Consider the following 26362-nt stretch of genomic DNA (forward strand, 5'->3'; position numbering starts at 1 on the left):
AACACCGGAATTAATCGATTTTTATATACAACACCTATCGACTTTACTTATAGTGAATCCCAAACCCTTTTTTCCATGCGTCGATAATTTTGACGTCATATACAGTCGGAAAAATGAAAGAATACCCATGAACGAACATATAAAACACGCTGTATTTTCCTGTCACCGTGTCACAAAGAAAATTGTCCAGTGCAAGTACATGTAACAATAACACTAGTCAACAAATTAACAAAAAAAAGTTGCGACTGATGTTAAAATGGCTGTATCGGGGAGTTTAAAGCATCCTGAATGCGAATTCAAACACCAAAATGTTCCACTACGTATATATTTTGAGTTATCTTCTTCTTAAAGCGCCGCGCATTTCTGCTTATGCGTCCACCGTACATTGTCTCGTCATGTGAAATATTAGATTTGGAGTTATAGAATGCATCAAATATGCCTGTTTATTATAAAAATTCTTATATACTATATACATATAAGTTCAACACTACTAGAAACAAAAATTATATTAAGTCTTTTGTACACAATTTTTTGCATATCCCAAAGACATATTAACACAAAGACACTTTTATCCTGCATAGTAAAAAACGAGGATAGCTCCTGGTTACAATTCTTAAATGTTATAAGTTGTCCTGGCTAGTAAATTCCATTAAAAAAATCCATTATTGTAATCTAGAGCCTATGGGTTAAGCATGTCCTTTGGACAAGTGAAGGTCTCGAACTAAATCATGTAATTCGGCTTTTTGGATGCAATAAGGTGCTTTTATGCTTTTACGTTGCTTTCGGGAAAATAAGAATCAATATTTTCTGATACATCATCCGATTCACTTTTGTCACCATACATTTCCAAATCTTTCTCCTGATTTGCCGAGGTCCTAGAACTGGTAAATCTTCTCCATGAAAAACCGGTTTTATTGCTGAGGTAATATCTGGATATTTAATTTTATGTTTGTTCTTCCTTGAAAACCCAGACACTTTTGTCATGCAAGAGTAACAATCGTTAAAATGGTTTAGAACTATATAAGTTTAAATGGTTAGGTTTACTGATTAAGGACTACCTTTGGTTTGTTATTTATTTAAATGTTAATGTGTTATTCGTAGACATTAGATATCCCAGTGTGGCCAAATTATTCACAATTTTTAGGAAAAACGTTAATTTGATAAGATCACTCCCCGATATATTATTACAAATGACTGTTTTAAAAAATTTTTAGTAAAATACTCATAACTTAAAAATCATAACTCATTTTTTTTTTAAAATCATAACTCAAAAATCCTAGGTGTTGGGAACATTTTACCATCATAATCATATTTAGAGAGCATAAATTAACAAAAAACACCATTTTGCATTCCAGTCGCAAATTGGTTGTAAACTAGTGTAATTATTACATGTACTGGCGCTGGCCAATTTTTTGTGTGACACGGTGACAGGAAAATACAGCGTGTTTTATATGTTCGTTCATGGGTATTCTTTCATTTTTCCTACTATATAGGATTTTAAGAATGTCGCAAATCATTATATGACATTTTAGTTAAATCTGACAGTTGTCAGAATTTTTTTTTTATAGCCTTTTTTTCTATTCGAAATGTCGAATAAAGGCCTCTCCCATTTCTCGCCATTCATCTCTGTTGTGTGTGAGGCGTTTCCACATTGGTCCTGCGACTCTTCTGATGTCATCGCTCCAGCGCATTTGAGGTCTTCCTCTTGGTCTCTTCGCTTCGTACGGTCGCCAGTTTCCAACTTCCTTGCTCCATCTACCATTTTCGAGACGTTCGTTGTGTCCAGCCCATTTCCATTTTAATTTAGCCGCTTGTTCCACGGCATCCCTTACTTTTGTTTTGTTTCGGGTTGCTTCGTTTGTTTGCCGATCTATGAGTGAGATACCAAGCATCTGTCGTTCCATGGCCCTTTGAGTTTTTCTAATCTTGTCCATGTTCATTTTTGTGAATGTCCAGGTTTGAGCTCCGTAGGTGAGAACGGGAAGGATACAAGAATCGAACACTTTGGTTCGAAGGTATTGCGGTATCTTTTTGTCTTTTAGTATATATGAGAGTTTTCCGAATGCAGCCCATCCCATTCTTACTCGTCTGCTTATTTCGGTAGTTTGGTTTTCTTTGTTTACCTTGATATTCTGACCTAGATATATATATTCTTTTACATGTTCCACTTTTGTTCCTTGGATGGTTATCGTTGGTTGATCATCTTTGTTCGACATTAGCTTAGTTTTGCTCAAGTTCATTTTTAGTCCTTTTTTTAAGGATTCTCTATGAAGCTCATCGATCATCACCTTCAGTTCTTTCCAGCTGTCGGCTATTAGTACCACGTCATCTGCATATCTTAGGTGGTTTAAATACTTTCCATTTATCGAGAGTCCCTTTGTTTCCCAATTTAATGATTTAAAGATGTCTTCAAGTGCGGCAGTAAATAGTTTTGGAGATATGGTATGGTTGTCAGAATATTTATATTTATATAACGAAACATCACTATTTATACAAATATTTGTCAGAATATTAATATTTAAAATAGTTTAATGTAGCATGGCTATCCTAACTTTGCTTGCTGCTATTCTGAATAGTCCGGTTGTCGATGTATTAAACCACTTTCTCAGGTTTTGAAGCCAAGATATTCTTCTTCTCCCTGGTCCGCTCTTTCCAAATACCTTGCCTTGAAGAATTAGTTGCAACAAGCCATATCTCTGTTCCTTCCTCATAACATGGCCAAGATATTCTAGTTTGCGCTCTTTGATTGTGTTAATAATCTCGCATTTCTTGACTATGCTACGTAGAACCTCAATATTAGTCACACGATGCACCCACGAAATTCTCAAAATGCGCCTTTAACACCACATCTCGAATGCCTCGAGTTTTCTCAAAGAAGCCTCGGAAAGTGTCCAGGCCTCTACTCCGTATAATAACGTAGAAAATACATAGCATCTGATGATAGAGATTTTGGTAGCAAGAGGTAAATCGTGGCTTCTGAAAAGAGACTTCATCATTATGAACGCTGATCTCGCTTTGCCTATGCGTTGTTTTATTTCACTTGAGTGGTCCCACTGGCTGTTTATGTTGGTACCAAGGTATGTGTAGCTGTCGACCCTGTCAATTAGTTGTTGGTTAACCAAAACCTGTGTATTTAATAGATTTGTTCTAGCATCAGTTTCAAACGGTTTGAAACCATCAGCGAATAGTCGACCAGCGCGAGTAGAGGGGATAGCACTGGCGACTGTATTATGTTCTCTCACTGACCCACTGTTTGCTGACGGTTTCTGACTAGTTTGACTGTTTGCTAGAACAAACCTAATATTTCCGGATATACCAATGACATAAAATATTTATATTTACGTCGCTGAAAAATACTAACCTAGAAATTACAATTGTCATTTTACCATATGATCGATTATTTTTGTGTCAAATTATCTTTACTCGCCTCATTGATTGGTTATATATTTAGAGTATTGTAACCGCCAACCAATTATACATCTATAAGTATAAATCCGTTTTAATATGTAAATACCCGTCAAGGAATACATACTTTTCTAAGTTCAACAAATGTATAATAATCACAGAGGTACGTTTTTTCTGTCACTTCCAACAACTGTAATGCGTTAGAGAGAGAGAGAGAGAGAGAGAGAGAGAGAGAGAGAGAGGAGGAGAGAAGAAGAGAGAGAGGAGGAGAGAGGAGAGAGTGAGAGAGAGGAGAGAGGAGAGGAGGACGAGAGAGAGGGAGAGAGAGAGAGAGAGAGTGAGAGAGAGAGAGGAGAGAGAGAGGAGAGAGAGAGAGAGAGAGACGAGAGAGAGAGAGAGAGAGAGAGAGAGAGAGAGAGAGAGGAGAGGGAGAGAAGAGAGAGAGAGAGGAGAGGAGAGAGAGAGAAAGAGAGAGAGAGAGAGAGAGAGAGAGAGAGAGAGAGAGAGAGAGAGAGAGAGAATTCGATAATCGAAAAAAGAGTTTGGGACGATCTATACATCTTTTTGCATTGTGTTAGTTAGGGATGTCCTCAGGGAAAAAGTCTACAATAGAAAAATCGGTGGAAATGCATAATTATATTTACAGTGCATAAAATGCATCCGCAAGATTATAACCATGTCAAAATTAGTTTATTAAGAGTCAGATTTAGTTACTCTGGATTTTTAGGGCCGCTGAATATGAGTACATACGTCATCATAACCGACCCCCGGAGTCATCTGATGTCTAGTAGGTCTGGATCCCGCGTATGAAAAGAAAGTTGATTAACAGCAAGCTGAAAATTTTTTAATAGCTTAAGGGTGTCTAGTCGGACAAACTTTGATATATAGGAACACTGGAACAGGGGAACTTTTAATTGTGGAACAGGTTAAAAATTTGGAACGGTCAGAAAAAATACATGTGACGTTTTCGTGGTCTGACCGTTTCAAATTTTAACCTATTACACAATTAAAACTTCCCCTGTTCCACTGTTCCCATATATCAAAGTTTGTCCGACTAGACAGCCTTAAGCTATTAACAAATTTTCAACTTGCTATTAATCAACTTTTTTTTCATACGCGGGATCCAGACCTATAGGTGCTAAGTCACGTCATCTAGACCTAGAGTTTCGGGGGTTTTCGGCACAAAATGTATGCAAACAGATCACTCGAGGGTTTTGGGCTCGCTGAACATGAACACACCATCGCAACAGACCCCGGAACATCTCGTGCCCAGGTCATTTTATGGTGTTTCACGGATTTTCGACACGAAATTGATGAAAAAAAGATTACTCGGAGGTCACAATGGCAGTTGCCAAACTCCTCCGATACGTCTAAAGGTGAGAAACTATCAATATAATGAAAATTTATAGGTTTCTATTGATAATTCCCCATCTCTACTAGCTGCATCTCTTTTTATTTCACAACACAGGTATTATGTTTCCGTATTTTTCGTTATTTTGCCAGTTATTAGCACACTCATCACTGGGTGTAGGCCTATAATAAATAAATAAAAAAAGAATGTGTGTGTACTTTAAACAGTTTATTTATATTTTATTTAAATATTAAACTAATTTATACTTACTACTTCTCAAAAATTTTTTTTAAAACAGTGCCAAAAATTAAAATATTAAAAGAATAAAAACACACACAAACACATTGAAAAATGCCACAAATGTTTTCTGAACAATAATTGTCGGAAAAAATTTTAACTAAATACGTATTTTCTGAAAAAAAAAATTATATAATAAATATACTTACAATCATAAAATGTATAAAAAAAAATAAAAAAACAAAAGTTTCTATTGGGGTTCGAACCCGCTTATCAGCGCAGTTAGTATTGAAATTCATTCACCTTAAACTTTTACCCACGGAGACCATGCGTCATTATGTCCGAAGATCAACTAACTAAACGGATTAAACTTTTGACAGTTCTGAATTTAATCAAATTATTTTGATTTTGAATTGAAATCATTTAGGGATGAGATATAATAAAATACAACAAAACATAGAGTAAGAAAACAATATATTAGGTGAATATTGATAGAAATTTTGATGGTAATCAAATTATGTAAATCAAAGCATTACATACTATTTTGGTAGGTTCTTTTTAATTTTTTCAAATAGGTAGGTACCTATGAAATTTTTTATTACGATACTGAAACATTTACAATTATTATTACGTACCTGTCGCTTTTAAAAACTATTTAAAAAGTCACTACAATTATAAACTTTTTTCTCTGCCATCACAACAATAAAAACTAATATACACAACATTAATTATTTGTTTATCCAAAATCTCCATATTGATTATTGACAGATGATTTTAACAGCCAATTAGATCCCGTATAACGTTTATACCATACTGTCGGTGTGAGCATGCGCCCAGTAAAATCAAAATTTACCCTATAAAGAAGTATAACTTCAAAAATTTGTTGAACTACATTTGTCACAATCCCAAACCAGGACTTTTTTTGTTTATTTCCTTGGTATACAATTTTCAGACTTTCTAAACGCCCTATGTAATCTACGTTATTCTCGTATAACAAAGGCCTTTCTCTGCCATCACAACAATAAAAACTAATATACACAACATTAATTATTTGTTTATCCAAAATCTCCATATTGATTATTGACAGATGATTTTAACAGCCAATTAGATCCCGTATAACGTTTATACCATACTGTCGGTGTGAGCATGCGCCCAGTAAAATCAAAATTTACCCTATAAAGAAGTATAACTTCAAAAATTTGTTGAACTACATTTGTCACAATCCCAAACAGGACTTTTTTTGTTTATTTCCTTGGTATACAATTTTCAGACTTTCTAAACGCCCTATGTAATCTACGTTATTCTCGTATAACAAAGGCCTTTAAGGGGGAAGTCTACTGTGACAAGGGAAAAAACAGGCCGATTTTCCGGATTTTTTTTCTAACAAAATATGACTCATACATTAAATTAACTTAAACCGCCATCTTTATTATATCGACACGTTTTTGGCAAAGTAACGTAAGTGACATTCTTGAAAATCATGTTTTTCCATTAAACTAACGCTATTATTGTTCAGAAGGTACTGCCAAAGTGTAGTAAGCCTATACATATTATGTTTAAAGTAATTCTAGGCTTACTACACTTTGGCCGTACTAATTTTCGCCAAAAATGTCACTTAGGTTAGCTTGCCAAAAATGTATCGATATATTCAAGTATTTGTAAAAAAAATTTCAAGTCGAAATATTCAAAATTGCCGTCGTGGCACTCCTTCAAGCGCAGGTCCGTTTTTTTAGGTGCCCAAACGGTGTACATGAAATCTCACGTCTGGGTGATCTGAAACAAAAAACAAAATATGGTTATCAACTACATTGTATTGACTCTCGTCTGACGGAGAATTTTTTTGATATCGTTTTTTGCTTAATTGTTATATACAATAATAACATAAAAATTTTGGCCCAAAAAATAGAAAAAAATTTCAAGAATTTTTTTTTCGGCGTCAAAATTTTTAATCGACAAAATCCTTCGTCAGACGAGTGTCAATACTATGTAGATGATAACTATATTTTGTTTTTTGTTTCAGATCACCCAGACGTGATATTTCATGTTTGGGCACCTAAAAAAACGGACCTGCGCTTGAAGGAGTGCCACGTGCCACGACGGCAATTTTGAATATTTCGACTTGAAAATTTTTTTACAAATACTTGAATATACAAATAAAGCTGGCGGTTTAATTTAATTTAATGTACGAGTTATATTTTGTTAGAAAAAAAATCCGGAAAATCGGCCTGTTTTTCCCTTGTCACAGTAGACTTCCCCCTTAATTAAAAATTAACGTTTAGTAACTTGTATTTATTTTCCCTTGGTTTAAAATAATGAAAATAAGATTCCGACACAACGTACCCTATCAGCAAATCTAAAACACTCCACCACTCAGCTAACGGTAACTGCCCTTTTTCCCCACGAGTACGCCCGTGGCCGGTGCTGTGACTAACCTAACTCACGGCAAGCAAGACCTGGAGTGGGAAGGCAAGCAGTAAACACAGCGAGAGCAGCGAGTGAGTGAACGAGAAACGAGAATCGAGAAACCAGTGTGGCGTCAAGCATGGGACGGTTCGTGTCGGTTTCTCGTGCCCATTTCGTCTATGCTGCTTCGTTTCCCCATAGTTTGTAAATAAAAATTTACATGAAAAAACTCGCGCGGTGTATATGACTTTTTTAGTACGTGTGTGAGGTTTTATCGTGTTTTTTGTAGTGTATGTTATGTGACTAGTGTTGTTCTAAGTGGAAAATAGTCCAACCTATGGCCTGGAGTACCTGTCACAGCTTGTTTTTGAGTGAGTTTGACTCATAAACTACTTTATTTAAATAATAAAAAATTTATGCTCATGAAAAACACTTGAGCATTGGCCTAGTAACTGCACTTTACGTTTTTAAAGCTCAAAAACCCTTTCAAATTACAAAAACACTTGTTCCAAACCAATTAGTTAATTCAATTAAAACCAAAGCTAAAACAAAGTCATGGTTGTTGTTATTATTATCGTGATGTCTTACCAAATTATAAATAAAGACAAGTTGTTTAAAAGTCGTCTGTTCCTGTTCCACCTGCTTTCTTGCAGTTTACAAGATGCATGTGTGTGGAATTTGCCTATATAACCTCACTATTGCTTTCTTCACGTTCTTAGCAGATGACGCGGCAGAGAACTGCATTTGGGATGAGTACCTTACAAAATTAATGTCTGCCTTCTGCCTAAGGTACCAATTCACGTATATAAAATAATATTAACTTCACATCAGAGTTAGATGAGGTCAGTGACCGGTTTCTTTTCTGATGGATGATCTCTAGGTGAAATGATTGACATAATGGTACTGATGGATGCAATTTCGTAGTTATGGTAATGAGGCGGTGCAAGAGATGGAATAATAGAGGAAGAGATCACGATAAAAAAACGCTAGATTGGGTAATCGGAGAGATGGATTACAGGCAGAAATTTGAATAACTGCATTCTTAACGATACACAATGAATGTGTTTGAGGTTCTTGTTGATTGTCAGGGATTTTTGGTCCATTATAACTGTTGTTTGGCTGGGATTCGATATAAAGGAAATGGCGAAATTTTTGCCGAAATTGCCGAAAATTTAGTATTTTTGTAGGAAAATAAGCCACAATTTTTATTACCTTAAAATTAAGTTTATTTGGCGTTTCGATTTTCACATCGGAAATCGTTTTAGAAAACGATAGAACTATCAAAATACAAAACGTTGATACATTACTTAAGGGAATAGGTATGTAGTTTCTGCTCCTATGCCATTCAAATGGGATTGATTAATTTTTTTCAAATCCTGTGAAAACGAATAGGTATTATACTTAAGTATCTTTGAAAAATTTAAACGCAGAATGAAAGATTACGTTATTAGCGATGACCGAAAGTCCCTGAGAACTTAAGGGTCGTTTAAACACAGCGATAAATCAAACAACTTATCAAGGCCAATCGAGTTGTTGCAACTTATCATTGTGTGTAAACGGTGCATCGCACAACTTATCAAAGTTGGAGTTGGGTTGAAGGTGGTATCGCATTGAATCGCAGCGTCTAAACAGTGTTTCAACTTGTCATCACAACTAGTTGCTGTGACTTATCGTTGTGTTTAAACGACGCTTTATATAATGTTTATTTTAATAAGTTACAGGGGTGAAAAACTAAGAGAAAATTTAGTGTGATTTTGAATTTGAAATATCTCATTTAAAATAAAGTAAGTGTTCACAATAAATTACCCCGTTAAATATTGAGCATGGGCACAGATTAACCCAACACCTGTTGGGGTAAATGGAAACAATGCGATGTAAATGGAAATCAAATTTTTATGTTAAGGGAATTATTTTGTTACAAGTCTTGCCATTTTCAAAATGTTGAGGAAGTACAAAAGAAAGAGAGAAGCAACGAAATACTCTTTGAATGATTTAAATATAGGGAGGCTGCTGCTTAACTACAGTATTCCATTGCATTATTTACAACCGCATAAAGGGTAGAAACATACTATACTAACTCATAAGAGGAACTAGTGTGTCTACTGCATGGTCAGCCAAAATTGAAGACCATATTGTTACATGTTTAAACGCCTTTGATTGTTGTTTACTTTTACCTCCTTTTTTAGAGTTGTCTTAAAATTTCTGGGGTAAATGGAAACTTTGAATATCTTATTTTTTTGTCACTTTTTCTTACTAGTTTTTAAGACATTCTACTATAGTTTTATCGTATAGCCAAAAAATTATTTTATTATAATATGAAACAGTACCTATATTTTTAAATCAATTTCAAATGCTTAGATGTCATGAAATTTCAAATAGTGTTTCCATTTACCCTGACTGACCCTATTTTTTCTTTGTAAATCTTTTGTAATAGGCTGATTTATCTTTTCGGTCAATTTTTTTTACTCATTTTATATGGTGTTTCACCATCTTTGTTGCAATGTAACAGTAAAAGGCACTCCAAAAAAACTGACAAATATTTACTTATTTTGTGGGAATTTGGCTATGAATTATAAAATAAAACAGTGTTTTAAAAACACAATGTTATATCAAATTATTATCATTATTCGACACTCATACCCATAGACCAGGGCGCATCTGTAAAAATATTAATACATTTGGATGTTGAGAGGTGACTCATAGATATCTTTTTGCAGAAATTGCTTGAAAATAACTCATGTAATAATATTTGAGTTATCCTCCCACTCAAAAAGGTCCGGAACATTGTTTAAATAATAAAGATATCAAAAAATTAAGGAAAAATTCGATTTTTTTCTTGGTTTTTGGATTATAACTTTAAAAGTATTCAATTTCCAGAAAAGTTTTGTTATAAGATAAAAGTTGCGTAATTAAATTTTCTACAATATAGGATTAACTGAAAATTTTAAAAATTGTCAACCTTGTTGCAAAATAGCAACTTCGAAATACCATAAAAAAAACAAGTATTCGCATTTTACGTTTTTCAACCATTTATGCTACACTTAGGACCTTCATATTTTACCCAGAAAACCTTTATATGATAAAACGATACTGTAAATTTCATTAAGATCGGTTTAATAGATTTTGCAATCCAGCTTTCGCAAAAAAAAAATAATTTTTTCAAAATGTTGCAGAACTGAAAATAAAGCAGTCAGCAAGTTGAATTTTTTTTACGTATAAAATAATACTGTGCCTTTCATTTCCAATTTGCGAAATTAAAATCGGTTAACTACCACGGCGTCAGGATTTTTTTTAAATAAACATTAATTTTTGGTGCTATGCGCAGGACAGCGGATACGTTCGCTCTGATTGGGCATTCCAATGACCTTTGATAATGATTAATACTTTTTAATTTTTAGCACATTTCGAAATAAATAAAAAAATTGCAAAATAAAAACACATACTCTGTCCTGTGAAATAACACTTTTTTTAGCAAAAATTTTCTTTGCTCATATATGTATTTTAACTTAGAAAATAAAGGTGTATTATTTTTAAACATATGCAATTTTTTAAATAATTTTTCACAAACAATAAACAAATTAGTTTTATTTTTGTGGAATTAAAATATGAACATACAACAAAATATAGAGTAAGAAAATAATATATTAGATAAAGATTGGAAGAAATTTTGGTGGAAATCAACTTGTGTGAATCGAACACCGCTGTCCTGTGCCTAGCATCAAAAATTAATGTTTATTTAAAAAAATTCCTGACGTCGTGGTAGTTAATCGATTTTAATTTTGCTAATTGCAAATGAAAGGTGCAGTATTCTTCTATTTGTAAAAAAAATTTAACTTGCTCTCTGCTTAATTTTCAGTCCTGCAACATTTTGAAAAAATGATTTTTTACAATATTGTTATATCATATAAAGTTTTTCTGGTTGAAATATGAAGTTTCTAAGTTTAGCAGAAATGGTTGAAAAACGTAAAATACGAATACATGTTTTTTTTCGCAATTGTTGTTATTTTGCAACAAGGGTAACAATTTTAAAAAATTTTAACCAATCTTATATTGTAGGAAATTTAATTACACAACTTTTATTTTAGTGCAACTTTTATCAAAAGTGAATACTTTTAAAGTTATAATTAAAAAACGAAGAAAAAAATCGAATTTTTCATTCATTTTTTGACATTTTGATTATTTAAACAATGTTCCCGACCTTTTTGAGTGGGAGGATAACTCAATTATTATTATATGGGTTATTTCCAAGCAATTTCTGCAAAACAATTTGAGTCACCTCTCAACGTCCATTTCAAAGCAGATCCGCCCTGAAATACTTGTTTGACTGCTTCTAGCCATAATTCTTAGTAACATATTCTCATTACTTATGAAATTAATTTCCGATTGTATTTGTTAAAAAAGGAAAGATTTCTCACCTGTTAAGACTTTAGACGTTACTATTACTATTACCTAGTTAAGTATGGTCCATATTAGTCAAAAAAACAGGAAACACTGTCTCCCTTCATTATTTGTTCAATTACTACATATTATTTCCGATATAATCAATACCTATCATAACTCTCTCTGACATTTTTACCTATATACAAGCCCCTTTCCATATCAGTTGGCCCAGCCGACATAAGCACTATAAAAACCAAAAATATTTCGTACGAAAGGAAATATGGTGGTAAACTACCATGACAGTAGGGACATTTGCTTTATATTACCGAATGCCCTTTTCATTTTTAAATAGAATTTCAAAGGACACCGCACACTCAAATACAATAAAATTTACGTGAATAGATTCGTCTTGAAATTACAATAATTTGATATCATTGCACCAACTCTGAATTTTCATTATTAACGGCATAAATTGTAATTAAAGTTTATGGAAATCACATTTTTGAAGTCCATAAAACTGTCCTATTCATAAGTACTATTAAGTTCTAAAATATATTATCAGTACATGAAAACAGCTTAACCCTGCATGAGGCTGACCCTTATTTTGTGGTGCGTCGCTAGAAGTGCATTGTCATTTTAAAACTGTCAGATAAGTAGGGGTCTTGTCTTGAAAACAACTTCTTGTCTTGTCTTGAGAAAAAATCAAGAAATTTAAAAAAATCTTATCTTGACGTTTTCTTGACATCTTATATCTTGTCTTGGCTCAAGAAATTTCTAGATCTTAAAATTTCTTTATTAACCGGTCGGGTGATTCCACGGCGACCTTTTTATTGCGTTGCGTGCCAACACGAACTCCACTGCGGAGTCCCTGATCTGCATTTGTTTCCTGACGAACCCAAAATTGATGCGTATTTGCATGCTTACAATAAGCATTTTGTATGTTTCGCACATATTCTAAGCTTAGCTAAGGATTTCATAAAAATTTCTGAGCCAAATCGAAACAGTTTAGACATCGAAAAGGATTTTGATTATTTGGAGGATGAGATCGAAGTAGAAAATGCTATAAATGCTACTACTTTAGAATTTAACTCTCCTGTAAGTAAAATGAAATACCTTGTAAAAAAAATCAAATACTCAGGGCAAATGCATCTTTAACTTAACAGTGCTTGCGAGGCCATAAATTGTAGGACGACTATGCCAGAACTAGATGTGCCTACAAGATGGCATTCAACTTTCGAGATGCTAACATGGGGCTTAAGTGTAAAAAATGCTTAAAACTATATTTTGTGACAAACAATCAAAATCTAAATAAATGGAAAATGTTAGATAAAGAATGTTTCTGATCAGTAAATTTTGTCAGTATCTGAGAAGGTTTAAAACACCTTCTTCGATTCTCGAAGGGGAAAAATATTGCACACTCCCATTGGTGGTAATTGGAGTAAATTTACTTTTGGACAAACTGCAAATATGGGCTCATGAACTTAATAATAAAATTGATAGAGACACTACCGATCAGCAATTAATTTACTGCATTCAAGCTGCGAGAGTTAAAATACTGAAACACTGAAAAGAAAAGCTTCTGTAATCAGAGGCAGCACAAAAATTTGAACAAATATTTAAAGCTAACTACTTTAATAAATCCCAGATCTATCTATAGAATCCAATACCAGAGCCAGTCTGAAAAAAGAAGATAACGAATTTGATTTAGATATGACTTACCTATTTAAGAAAGCTGATAATGATAACTTACAATCTTGGAAGTATGAAATTGAAAAATACTTAAATGAGCCTAGGTCAGAAGATTCTGAGAATATACATACTTGATTGGTGGAGAAGACACGAAAAATCTACCCGTCATTATCGAAAATGAACAAGGATTTTCTCGGAACGCCAGCAACATCTGTACCTGCGGAAAGGCTATTTTCAAGAGCAACTTTAACAATAACAAAGCCTAGAAGTCAGCTAGGCGTTGACCCCATAAGAAGAAGTGTTTATCTGCCTTCATGGCTTATCACTTCCGATTTAAAAATGTGCTATTTAAAATAAAATCTAGTTTTTAGGTAGTCAAGATATTTCAAGATTTCTTGTTTTCTTGACAAGAAATCTTGGTATTGACATAAAATTTCTTGTCTTGTCTTGAAATCTAAAATTACTCTTGTCTTGATCTTGTCTTGAAATCAAGACAAGATCTTGAAATTTTCAAGAAGTTGGCGACCCCTAAAGATAAGAGACTTTAATAACTGAAGACAGATTAATGAATATTGTTATGAACTGTCTTTTTGTGGCATCTTATACAATTTACTATTTTATTTGGAAGTAAGCCACAATTTAATTTAAAAATAAATTTATTACATTGTGGCTTATTTTCCAATAAAATATTGAGATTTATGAAGTGCGTTTTTATCTTATGTAGGTAACTTACTATCAATTATATTATCAAATTACGCTGTCATTAATCAAAATTCAGAGGTGGCACAATGATATGAAATGATTGTAATTTCGAGACGAATCTATTCATGTAAATTGTATTGTAAAGTATTTTTCAGCTAACAAGACCGCTTTGTAATTAAATGCTGATAAGTTTATTACTAGCGGAGCAGATAAGCGGCGATATATTTTACACTACCTTTATGAATAACATTTTACTGGTATGTTGTTTAAATCAGCACTCCTCAACAAGTTATTGTTTATTAGTTTTAATATTTTATTGCAATAGTACGAGTAGGTACGGAATATTTATTTAAACAGTGAATTTATTACATGTTATTTTTTTTAATTTCTTCTGACGTATCGTATAATGTAGTTATGTTATGCCAATAATCAAAGTTATGCCTTTACAAGAACATATTATTTGAAAAATAAGGAATATATATGTGTCATAATAAATGTAATCTCCGTTATTCATATTTTAAAAATTTGTTTAGTATGTATGTATTTCTTAAAGGCACACAATCATTGAAAAATGATTCATGCTGTATTTAAAAATATATTTCTGTTAACGACACTGTTATCGACAAAGTAGATCAAATTTAAACTTGTCATCATATTACACTTCTGTGTTGTTTAATAATTTACCAAAATACTTAATCAGCAAAAATCTTATTTGAAACATGCGAACGGTTTTTGCAATCACAATCAATACAGTGTTTATTATTATAGCATTGGCTGTTAAATAATTTGTGTTCGATTGTTTCGTTTGTTGTACAATCCTCGTACTTTTCAGGGTGTAGTAGTTGTATGGTTGTATATAAGTACATACCTATTCTTTTTATAATAGTATAGTGAAGCGGTACTTTAAAGTAAAATGAATAATTTGGAGAAACGTATGAGTGTTGTGTCCATAAGAACGGCGTTTAGTTCTGAAAGACGAAAGTTATTTCAATTTGGAAAAAAATAATATGGGTCCATTGGCATCTGTTACGGCTGTTCAGAAACGCATATGCGATGCTTGCGGTATCTCAGAGAGGACATTCCGAAGAATTAATAACATGAGTGAGGATGAAATAAATAAAGTAAGCAAGAGAAATCGTCGACATCCAATCAATTAAACTTGAAATTTAAAGTATTATATACAATATGTATAAAGCCAAAGAACATGTAACAATTAGTGCTGTGTTACAAAAAATTAAAGGCAAGGAACTGTGTGATATTAGGTTAACAAGTTTGTGGAGAGTGCTGAAACATTTAGGTTTTCGATATAAAAAGACAAATAATAGACAAGTATTGTGTGAACTCTCTAATGTTGTTTCAAAACGGTGGCATTTTTTAAGAAAATATATGAACAATAAAACGTCTGATAGTCCGAGGCAAGTTGTATTTTTAGACGAAACTTGGATTTTCGCTAAAGGAAATATGTCAAAATCATCCTGGCAAGATGGCACCACGAAATGTTATTCTTCTAATCGTTCCGGTAATGGTAAACGCTACATTATACTTCATGCTGGAAATGATGAGGGTTTTATTCCGGACGCTAGTTTAATTTTTTCGTCCACAAAGAATACAGGTGATTACCATGGAAATATGGATGCAAATATTTTTGAAGAATGGTTTGAAGAAAATTTGTTGAAAAAATTTAAGTGACTGTCCATAATAGTGTTGGATAATGCATCCTACCACTCCAGAGTAGAAGAGAGATTTCCTTCAAGCAGCTGGACAAAAGAAGAAATACAGTTGTGGTTGACAGAAAAGAAAATTTATCACAGTGACATATTTTTAAAAGTTGATTTACTTCAAAGGTGTGGAAAGCACAAAATTCAAAAGAAATTTGTTACTGACCAAATGGCTCTTAAATATGGCCATGACGTTCTTCGACTTCCGCCCTACCATTGCCACTATAATGCAATTGAGTTAGTTTGGGGTATAGCCAAAAATTTTTATGATAAACATGCATTCAAAACAACAGATGACGCTAGCGTTCTTAGTTTATGGAAAGAATCGCTAGAACAAATAAAAGCAGTACAATGGCAAAATTGTATTAGACATACGGAAGACATAATCGGTAAGTCTTTTCAAACCGAGCGAGTTATAGATGAGGTCCGGCCTCTAATTATTCGGATAGACAATTCAGATAGTGACGATTTCATGATAGTGAAATATCAGACAGTGAATAGGACAAATCGTTTGCTAAAAAGAAGTGTTTCGGGAATTCAATTCGGACTTTGCGGTGTGTTTTAGTTAAACGATAAAGTACCTTCGGTCTAATTACTGGAGTGCATACTTTCAATAGCTTTGGTATTAATTACTGGGCTACACGTGTTTAAACCTTTTGTTTTGTTGAAAACTCGGAAGTGATTTAGTGCCAATTTGTTTCAAGGTTATATTTAATACAGTGTCTGCAGAAACTAAAGTCTTGGATGTATTTTATTCAAATTTGGACATACCAGCAACTTGACAAGTATTTTCCAATTTTACTGCATGCAAAATCATTCGTATAATTTTCACTCTACGCAAAATAGAGGCTTATAGAGACCTTGATGAACATTTGATGTCGACAAATAATTTCGAGTAATCGAAATATTCCGTCCCACTTCTTTTAACACCCCCCGTATATACATATTATAATTATTTTATTTGCCTTTGATACAGTAAAATCCAATATTATTACTGAACATAAAATACAGGAAATTAAATATTTTTACTTTTCAAGCGATCGGAATTAAATATTAACGCCCCACTGTTTGAGGCCCACTGATCATAGTGATCATATCTTAATTACATATCAGCCGTCATAGGGTAAAATGACTAGTTGAGTGACACTACTTTTTATATAAGATGTGTGCGATGTCCTTTATAAACAAAAAAAAAATGTTCATAAAAAATAATCCCTAATTAGCTAGTAAAATATGTTGTTATACTAAAAAGAATACCGCTAATTTAGTAGATGGAGCACTTTACATTTATATTATGGCAGCAAACACGGAAAATGGAAAATATGCACTTAAGTTTGTAAGTTTACATAAAAGCAGTAACAGATGTCTGTGTCATTATTCTCCTCTGCTGGACTAGCATTCATTTAAGACAATTTTCAATTTGCTACTTACTTAAGAAGTCTGTGAGGCAACGTAGGAAACAATTCATAAAACTTCTTGAAGAATGTAATAACTGTAGAATTAATGTTAATCAACATAATAAATTGCCATGGCTTCCTGAGAGCAATAAATCATTTTTTGTTTGTCCTCTGTTCTGTTCTCAAGATAGATGAATAATCGTTTCGCACACTTGTCCGCCTAGAAAGGTGGAAAAAATCAATTGAATTAATTTTAGTTACGGTTGAAAGATTAGTAATGAATGTTTTTATTATAATTGTTGATTGGAAGGTCTTATTTGAATGGTGCTTCATGGTTTACTTAAATTCTGAACAGTTTATATTTTGGGAACCCCTGTTGAGCTGGCCCCCCACTTGCAAAAATTAAAAAACAAATAACGCTGATTTATGAGCTTTCATATTCCGCAAATTAAAAATTTTGAGCTCGTTACACTGAGCAGGAATTTCATATTTTAGTGGGGGGGATGACTCAGCCCCCCCACTACTTAAAAATAAGGATATTGAGTCGATCTTTGCGGCAGAATTACGAGCTATTTATGAGCTCTTGAAATGATATAGTTTCGATTTTTGAGCTCATCTCCTTCACCCCCAAACAACCCTTTAATTGATTTAACTTAAGAGAAACATGCTGAAAAAAATTAAAATAAATCGTATCGCGAATATAATTCCTATAGCTTATATATTCTAAGAATACACTCTTAAATCACGCGCATTTCGACTAATGAGCTACAATCCCTTCCCAAGAAAACCACTCCATCTTCCCGGCTTAAGAGAGAGTTGTACTTAAAATGCATTAAATTAATTATTTGGCGACTACATATCATGTAATCATTTATGAGCTCCCAAAATACGCGCATTTAGATCATTATATTGCAATTCATTTTGTATAGTGCAGTCACTGAAGGTAAAAATCAACTATTACCTTCAATTTCGGTGAACCTTCATCGATTTTCACGAAAATTGGTGAGTGGTTAGTGGTTAGACGATACCTCAAGAAACAAAGGTGACATGGTGCTACCTTGCGCCTTTACCCTGAGGGTGGATACCGCCCCTTCTCGAGAAATTATAAGCAAAATTTATAAAGTTATTAAAATAAGTCAATACTTTTTGAGTTATTAAAGATCAAAGATTTTAATTATTCGTGCAGAAAATGCATGTTTTAAAGCGGTTTTTCGTAAATCACTGAAAAATTGTACGTTTTTACAAAAGAGTTAATAATAGTTTAATTCGGATAGATTATATTGTAATAATAAACTCTTTACTTTAATAAAACTCGATACTTTTTGAGTTATTCGTGGTTGAAAATTTTCCATTTTCATTGCAAAATGACGTTTCGGACGGTTTTTTTGCGAATACCTTATTATGCATCTAACAAAAAAAAAAAAACTATATATAACATTTTTGCAGATCATGAACAATTAAAGAGATTCGCTTCTTCATAAATCTTCCAAGTTTATTAGTTATGATTATGATACAAAAAGAGATATGGTTGGTGAAAAGAGATTTTTTCGGCGTAGGGCCGTACAACTCGTAGTTCTTAACGTATTAAATAAAGAATAAATTATTTAAAAAAAATAATACTTTAAAACTATTTGACATATCCGTGTCATATTTGGCAGAAAGTGTAGGTACTGTAACTGTTCCCCCGTACTAAATTATGTTAAATAATCGTTTCCGGCTACTACCAGAGGCGTACGACAGGAGAAAGTGAATGGTTGACCTTTCCCTTTCCCCCCGTCGTACGCCTCTGGTAGTAGCTGGAAACGTTTATCATAATTTAAAAGGGTGTAGAGTACTTCAATTGCTGCCAAGTATGACAAGGATATGTCAAATGGTTTTTAGTAACTACAATGAAATGCAAAAAATTGAATTTTGCATCGTAGATTTAAAATGTGTTTATCTCGAAAACGGTTGTGTTTAGCAGATGAATTTAGTATACCTTTTTTAAGTAAAAATTATAGGAGAATAAAAGTTTTGATCTCAAAATTATATAAATAGAGTGGGTGATAAAAAAAATTGAACATATTGAATGAGAGCGGAAACACGTATGTGGCGCCCTCTGGGTAATATATAATTTTTGGTGGGGATTTTAGGTTTCTCGTCCCAAAAACCCCCACTTACCAAATTTCGTGTTGTTATCTCATGCCTGTCAGGAAATATTCAAAAATAAATAAAATAAAAGTTTAACTTTGACACCCTGTATTTCTGTTATTATCAACTTTCGTACTAAGGTTAAAATCGACCTATTTTAACCTCAGGAATCTACGGTTAAGCTATGGCCTATTCTTTACCAAACACCCTGTATATGCAACTGCTGGAACTATGATTTTACTGTATCTTTTGACTTTATAATTATCACATTCTTCACCAGATGTTAGATTGCCTTTAACATATTATATTTTAACATAAATATATTGTGTTCTTCCTCTTGGAACTCATTCAAATTTAACTCACATTTGGATCTCGGCGACCTTGCAAACGAAATGCCGACGTTCAAGGCCATTTATACGATTTAAAACTATTCTGAGAAATATTTTTGTCCTCGTATAAGTAAAGCTTTTTACCTAAAATAGTTTTATGACGAATTTTGTAGGTACCTAGGTTATTTACCTGTAATTCACTTTATCTTTATTTGTTTATCTCTTTATTTACATAAAATTTTATAATGTGTCATAGACTCAAATAGAAATGAAACTGTTAATTTTAACAGAATTTTTGACGCTTTCTATCACTACCAGGAATATTTTTCACCTTGTTATATTAGGCCGATGTCAGATTATGCGTTTTGACCGGATGCGTTTCCGCCGCATCCGGTGAAAACGCATAGTGTGACAGATCGGTTCGGTTGCGTTGGGAACGGATGCGTTTTGAGTCATCGGTACGCGCTTACAAACTGCACCAGACTAAACGCATAGTGTGACAGGTCGGTCCGGTTGCGTTGGAAACGGATGCGTTTTCACCGCATCCGGTCAAAACGCATAATGTGGCATCGGCCTTATTGTGTTGATGTGATATAATGCTCTTTATTAGAAAGTACTAGTAGGTATACTTATAAAAAGTAGAAGAGAAGGAATTGAATACATAACTAATTACCATAGAGTTTGTTAGGCTTCTCTAAATGCTGTAACTGTTTTCGTGTCAAAATCAATTTACCATTGGTTGGTTCTTGATTCTTAACCAAGATACTCTCTTCCCGTGACTTACTCCAAACACATGACTTAAGTCTCACTTCTTACTCTTTCCTTAAATAATCAATTTGTTATCTTCATAAGGAATTCAACGTGAAAATAACTCCAGAAAAATCCAAAAGTCTATTAAATCTATCTATCTATAAGCGAGGTTCCTACAGCCTCTGCCGCTTCTCGCATTTCGACCGCCATCATTTTCTATCTATCCATTCGTCTTCTTTGATGGCTCCATCTCTCAATATGTGCCGTACATTTTCTTCTCAGGCAACTGAAGGTCTTCCATTTCTTCTTCTTTGTTGTGGTATGCAATTTAAAGCTTTCTTTGGCCATATATCCTCATTCATTCGTTTCACGTGACCATACCACACTAGTTGGCTCGTTTCAATTCTATCTACACTGGAATATACAGTATTTTGTCCTCCTTCTAATATCGTCATCTTTTTTGGATATACCTACCACACGCTCTAGATAATCCATTCTATTACTTCTATTCTTTTTCTATCTTTTTTCGTGATCTGCCAAACTTCTGCCCCATAAGTCATGATACCAAGGTTCGATAGATTGTCAATTTCGTTTTTTGGCTTATATCTTTAGAGACCATAGTAGTGAGCTTAGAATGCTTACCGCTTTTTTTTCCTGCTGGGTTCTGTTTTCGATGTCTCTTTTGGTAGTGTCTTCTTTAGATATTATAGATCCGAGATATTTATCACCTCTACATGTTTTTGTGGTTCTAATTTCTAACTCTGGATATTCTCTTCCCGTGCTTACCCCAAACACAGGACTTGATTACTCCTCACTTCTTCCTTAAGTAATCAATTTGCCATATTCATAAGGAATTCTACATGAAAATATCTCTAGAAAAATCCAAAAGTCTATTAGTATCAAAAAAACCAATGCAAACTTGAATTGAAAACGAAATGTAGAACAAGTAATAGAGTTGAAATAGTTTGGAATGAAGTCTTTAAGTGACTACAATTTCAAGGAAGAAGTGAGACAATAATTGACAAAAGCCATCTGAACAGCGGAATGTCTTGACCATATAACAGCATTAACAAAGAACATTGATATACAAAAAAAGCAAATCGCTTGCTCTCCAAACGCAATAAAAACTTATACTTAAATGATGGCATCTCCTGAGGTAAAATGTTCCGGAAGTAAAATGAGCCTCCGTTCGGATCTCCGGGTGAGGACTATCTCAGGGGGAACACCATTACAGGTTAGAAAAATCAGGATAGGGTCTTGGAATCTTGGTAGTCTTACAGGTAAGAGTCTGGAGTTAGTGTATGTGCTCAAACGAAGAAGAGTTCAAATTGCTTGTATCCAAGAAACTAGGTGGAAAGGACAAAGGGCGAAAGAACTAGGTGATGGATATAAATTGTGGTATGTAGGGAGTAGTAACACTAGAAATGGAGTTGGTATAATTGCTGATAGTGAAATGAAAGATAACGTAGTAGAAGTTGTAAGAACGAGTGATAGAATGATGTCAGTGAAATTTGTAATTGATAAAGAGGTATTGAATGTTGTGTGTGTGTATGCTCCTCAAACAGGTCTGGGTGAGAATGAAAGAAGAGCTTTCTATGACCAATTAGGAGACGTACTTGTGGTGGTACTCTGACATTTGTTTTCTCTACGGTTTTATTTAACATTTTGAATTGCGCCTTGGAATCTTCGAAGAGAATGAACATAGCTTTATTGTTTATTTACATTGGCAAATGCCGATAGCAAAATAAGTGTATTGGATATACCTCTGCGATATGCCTCTGGCAGATGTCTCTAAAAGGTGAGTTTTGCGCAAAGGAGCTAGGAACAATTGAGCATTTCCTACTAAAATATTCAAGTTTAAGCGAATTACTATTATTACTATTATTACACTAAGCGTCAAAATTAACGCACCACCTTAAAAGTGGGACATTTTTGATGTGTCGTATTTCCTAAACCTGTTGTCCGATTTGAGTAATTTTTTTAATATGTTATAGCAAGAATATCGATGTAATAATATTGTTGCTAAACAGGTAAGTGTCATTGTATACCGGGTGTAACAATTATGTGTTGTGTGTTTTTCCTCAAAGTTCGGAATACCCCGTGGAATATTCCAGCCCATATATTATATTGAAATTAAAACTCAACTGTAGCCTGTAAAACTATTATGTTGGATAATAAAAAAAGTTAGGTACTTTAACAACTAGCAACGTTCTTCATCAATACAGGGTGTTTCTAAATAAGTGCGACAAACTTTAAGGGGTAATTATTGTGCATGAAAAATAATGACCGTTTGCTTCATAAACATATGTCCGCAAATGCTTGGTTTCCGAGATACGGGATGTTAAATTTTTTCTTACAAACTGACGATTTATTTATTGCTCTAAAGCCGGTTGAGATATGCAAAGGAAATTTGGTAGGTTTTAAGAGGTAGTTATTGCGCATTTTTTGACTTACAACTAAGAATTTTATATTTACCATTGGCGTGCATACAGGTAATATGACCCGTATGCACGCCAATAGTAAGTATAAAATTCTTAGTTGTATGTCAAAACATGCGCAATAACTACTTCTTAAAACCTTCTAAATTTCATTTGCATACCTCAACCGGTTTTAGAGCAATAAATAAATAATCAGTTTGTAAGAAAAAATTCAACATCCCGTATCTCGAAAACGAAGCATTTGCGGACATATGTTTATAAAGCAAACGGTCATTATTTTTTCATGCAGTATTACCCTTTAAAGTTTTTCGCACTTATTTAGAAACACCCTGTATTGATGAAGAACGTTGCTAGTTGTTAAAGTACCTAACTTTTTTATTATCCAACATCAGCGAATGAATCAAAAAGCAAAATGTTAAGAAATATTAAGGCCTTAGTTGAGTTTTAATTTCAATATTTTATATACGCTGGCATATTCCACCGGGTGTTCCGAACTTTGAGGAAAAAACACTAACATTGTTACATTCGGTATACAATGACACTTACCTGTTCAGCAACAATATTATTGCAACGATATCTTGAATAATAAAGCTACAACATATTAAAAAAATCACTCAAATCGGACAACAGGTTTAGGAAATACGAGACATCAAAAATGTCCTATTTTTAAGATGGTGCGTTAATTTTGATGCTTAGTGTATGTATGTATAGTATCGCAGCGAGAATCATTTTACTTTACGTCCATTTAGATTGTCTGGAGGTCAGGTCGAGAGATTTTGGTCCATTTACTTTCTACTTTTAGAAATAAAATGAAAGGAGTTACCACTTTTTGCATAAACTATATGGTTTCCTTAATTTCTTGATTATCTCTTGTTATCAAGATGCTGAAACATGTCTAGTTGAAACAGTGTCCTTCAGTTCACAATGGTTTTGTTTATGACAGCTTTAGTATGAAACCTCTGGAAAGCAGTTTCATCCAGTTATGTTATAAAGCAGTTGTTCTGTTTTTTTTATATTTGTTGTTTGTATAAATTTAAATTAGGTGTAAATTGGTTTAATATTTAAATAAAAATACGATTAACTGTTTAAAATATATTTATTTCGTTGAAATCATAATAATAGATGGTGTTTTTGTTAATTCGATTATATTATGTATATAGGACGGTGACAGATATTAATGATAATTTGTTAGCAAATATATTTATTTAGATTTTCTACTATTCATCAAGGGAAAAGCAACTGCGCTGCGGGAGGCTACACTTCATAAACATAACGTAACTATTAACGATATTTTTAATTTTTGGTATTTTATTTTAAGTGTTAAAATTGGTTTAATATTTCAATAAAAATACGATTAACTGTTTAAAATATATTTATTTCGTTGAGATCATAATAATAGAAGTATAACGTCTTACGTGCGTATTAAGTACACACACTCTCTTTTCATTAGGATGTAATTAAGTAAGTGTTAATGTTTTTTATGATTGGCGATAAAATTTTGTATGCACCACGTCAGTAAAGACTCTTTATCGAGCTCGTCTGTTATTCGCCTCGCTCGCTCGGCTCATAATATCAGACTCGTTCGATAAAGAGTCACTTTACTGACTTGGTACATAAATAACTATTATTATAATTTTTGTGTCTTTGGATTTGTCTTCCTTAGGAGTAAGATGAGTATTATTAAAACATTTTATTGTATATTTACAACCGATACAGGCACAGTCCTCGTAGCGTACTTGGTATAGCATTCAGCCAGAGATCGAGAGGTCTTGAGTTCGAATCCAGTGCAATCCTATACTTTTTTTTTTATTTTTTTGAAAGCGGTAAGCACACAATTAGTTTGGTGTTTAAAAAAAATTAAAACAAACTGTTTAAAGTATATTTATTTTTAAGAAATCATATACTTAATAGAAATATAACTTCTTGCGTGCGTACAAAGTACACACACATTCTTTTTTTTACTTTTTTTCGAACTTAGTTTTAAATAACCGTTTCAGTATCCCCAGTCTAGATCTGTTGATCCACTTTTCAACTCTCGCCGTTGTAACCATCAAAACATCTGAGAGCCGGTAGCATTGTGGACGTCTTTAAACCTGGGTTTATTCGTTTAATCTAAATTCGAAGATAGAACATTTCCTTTGGTTAATTTTTACTTTACCCAAAATAGCGCCCAACTTCTGGGCCTCCTTTTTGCCCACCCTGGTTTATGTGTTAATGTACGTGTCAGTACCTACATTCCAGAATGACCAAGGCAATAGTTCCAACAAGCTGCTTATTAGATCCATGTCGTTTCTGATGAAGTCAATAAGTAATGTTTTACCCTGTTTCTAGTCGTTATTCGCAGATCTCTTACTTATTTATATTTGTAGATACATATTTAAATTTTCCTATTACGTCCGCTGTAAATCAAACCGAATTCTCAAAAGTAAATTAAAAAAAATGTCGACGTTGATTCGGAATTTCTTGTGACACAATGTTATATCGCCTCGATCGATCACAGCGAATGAAATAGGTAAGTAAACCCTTTAAAATTACGTTCACATGTCCAACTGAAATTTATAATTCCGTCAATTCGAGTCGATGTTCTTGGTGAACGGAAGCAAAATGGGGATGCAAACGCAGCCCCATAAATATGGCTTCTCTTGTTAAATCTGACAGTTCATTTATTTCAAATTTTCGGCTGCTGCAAATTTACTTTGCGATATAGATTTTACTATGCGACTCTAGGACAGAAGTGTATATAACTAGAGGTGGGTACAGAACACAGAAAAGAACTACAGAATCAGCCGCAAATTTGAAATTTCTCTCTATTTTCATGACTTATATTTAACTATGCCTTTATAGACTAGGAGCCGGTATAGGTGAAATTTGCTAATCATTTTAGGCACGATAAGAGTCTATAAGTTAAATAGTAGAGCCTAAAAGAAAACGTATGAACACTGTGCCTCACTTTTTAGTGGCGCATCAAACTTTCCACTTATAAACGGGATAGATAAATTAAAAAGTACCCTCAGTTAATCCCAGAATTCAATTTTTGAAGTTATACTTCTTTAGGCGCGATTGAGAGTAAAATTTCATAATACTGCGCGCATGCGCACACAGACAGTATGGCGTTTAGTTGCTAAAACTTTCTAATTATGTATAAATATATCAGTGCAAGAAAAGGTGTGAAAAGAATATATTAGTGTTTTTAGTAAATATATTTATTATAATTTTTGTGTCTTTGGATTTGTCTTCCTCAGGAGTAAGATGAGTATTATTAAAACATTTTGTTGTATATTTATTATAATCTTATCCGTCTTATCCAGTAAGAAATTCGATTACATTCAGAAATACACAAGCTAGAACTAACCTTATGTTGAATTCTCCTCTATTCGTCATGTGCAGCTATTGTAATGCCTTAAGTATTTACTGCAACATATTTAACTGCAGT

General features: G+C 33.3%; 1 protein-coding gene across 1 annotated transcript in view; it reads left to right on the forward strand.

Annotated features, from left to right (window-relative positions):
• The first annotated feature begins 7504 nt into the window (after positions 1-7504).
• Positions 7505-26362, forward strand: part of LOC114345850 (fat-like cadherin-related tumor suppressor homolog) — a 179328-nt gene continuing 160470 nt past the window's right edge. The window contains exon 1 of the mRNA XM_050663286.1: positions 7505-7767. The gene's annotated coding sequence lies outside the window, so the exon portion shown is untranslated. The remainder of the gene's footprint in view (positions 7768-26362) is intronic.

The sequence above is a fragment of the Diabrotica virgifera genome, chromosome 1 (genome assembly GCF_917563875.1).
Source record: "Diabrotica virgifera virgifera chromosome 1, PGI_DIABVI_V3a".
NCBI lineage: Eukaryota > Metazoa > Arthropoda > Insecta > Coleoptera > Chrysomelidae > Diabrotica > Diabrotica virgifera.